We start from the raw sequence: 2,090 nt of genomic DNA, 5'->3' as shown, positions 1-2,090 counted from the left end.
TTTAACTCTTAAAGGCACAGTTTGAGAGGCCAACTGAAGGGCCCTCAGAGCTGCAGCAGTGGGCAGGTGATAATGCTGGAAAGGTAATATCTTTAGGAAGGCCAACCAAAAAGGTCACAAAGTTATGACTAGCTTCTAAATTCTTCAGAGTTCTTTATTGAGCAAGATGTAACACAAATCGGGTGGGGTGGGGAGAAGGACAAAAATACAAAAAAAAGTGGTTGGATGTTGTAGCCATGAGATCAGTTTATGGAGATTGTGGGGCTGAGTAAGGTCTTCCTGGGTGCTACAGATACTCAAGGGTTGTCGGGACAGGAGCATCCCAGACCTTGAGATTTTGGGGCCCAGATCTGAGACCTAGTGGCAACCCCTGGTGAAGTCATTAAGCCACAGTCTCTTGGAGTATGTCATTTGAAACACACACACGCACATACAAAGTCTTAACAAATGAGCAAATATGTCACTGGTTGGAAATTAAGACAGAACATTAGCTAAAGCAGGTGTTCTTGTAAGTAAGTACTGTATGCATTTACAGTAATTTTCTCCTCCCCCACTATCTACATTTTTGTACTCCACAAAAGTAAAAACTGCAAGGATCCTCATTTCACACCAAAAACGGAGCTTTCCAAACTTCTGCTTTACACACTGTGTTTAAGATGGGGCGGGGGTGGGAAAGAAGCCAAAAATACCAATGGGCTAGCAGAAGCCCCTTTTCTGAACCAATAAAGCTCTGTCTCCAATCCAGATTTTAGCTGGGAAAACTCTCTTTCTAGAGAAGGGTACTTGGTAGCTTAATTCCTTTAGACGGTCTCTTGGCTGCCCACCCAGCTTGCCTCTAAATAAAATAAACTAGCTAGTCATGAATTCTCGCTTTTGCACAGCATTCTGGCAATGTAACCAGATATTTAACACACACATATACCCTGGGGCATGTTTGAAGGAGTATTTTTTTAATGTGCAGTTGGTCACAAATGTGTGGTTTGATAAATGGGGGTGGAGGGGAATTAAATGTGTTACGTGTGTGTGCTTATTAAGTACTTAAAGGCAGGCAATGTCAGGAAAAGCATATACTGTATACCAATTATATAAGGGCAGAATGTGTTCAGTTTCCATACTTAAGACAAAACAAAAAAAATTCCTTCCAGTAGCACCTTAAAGACCAACTAAGTTAGTTCTTGGTATGAGCTTTCGTGTGCATGTGTATCTGAAGAAGTGTGCATGCACACGAAAGCTCATACCAAGAACTAACTTAGTTGGTCTTTAAGGTGCTACTGGAAGGAATTTTTTTTGTTTTGACTATGGCAGACCAACACGGCTACCTATCTGTAACTCATACTTAAGACAATCTGCCCAAACCATATAAAATGCTGCTACCTTCTTTTGGCTGGGGCTGCCACCTCTTCATCTTCCTCTTCTGTCAGGTAATAGGCATTTGCATCCTTTAATGGTAAATACCTTTAAAGTACTCATTTTTAAATGTGTCTGCTGGAGTCACTGTATAGTAAATAAGAACTACTCTCTCCTGTCGAGAAACTGCCACTGATCCAGGGTAAAGGAAACAAGGAGCAAAGCACACTTCTCTTGGTTTGGCATTTTTCTTTTATTTTTAGTGTGTGACTGGAAACTTGTGCAGCTGGAAAATCTGCTTTTAAAAAATCACTGGCATATTTCTGTGGGCAGTTGACAATCTTACCTGTAATGATCCAAGGAGTGGAATAATCTCTGGCCTCCATACTCCTACATGAGCTGTGGAGATGGGTTTTATTTCAGTGTGCATCTTCAGAAAAAAAATAGGTTGAATTTAAAAAGAAAGATTGAATTTATACTGCTTTTGAGTTTTAGTGTGGGCTGTGATTTATTTTTGGATTATTATTTAATAATGCCTGAGGAGTTATCTTTCTTTTTTCTTTTTTTAAACAGTTTCTTGATGACTTTTTGGAAAGACAGTGGAAATTCTAGAATTAACAAACCAATTAATTATCACTGAGACGCAAGGACACGACTTCTGCGTATGTAGCATAAAAATCTTGAGGCAGGCAGAGTTTCCACTGGTGCAGCTCCCCCCCCCCCCCATGTCATCATTCAGGGAG

The sequence above is a fragment of the Podarcis gaigeae genome, assembly GCF_964106915.1.
Source record: "Podarcis gaigeae genome assembly, chromosome: 8".
NCBI classification, from domain to species: Eukaryota; Metazoa; Chordata; class Lepidosauria; order Squamata; family Lacertidae; genus Podarcis; species Podarcis gaigeae.
The sequence above is the reverse complement of the archived record's forward strand: the minus strand, read 5'-3'. Positions refer to the sequence as shown.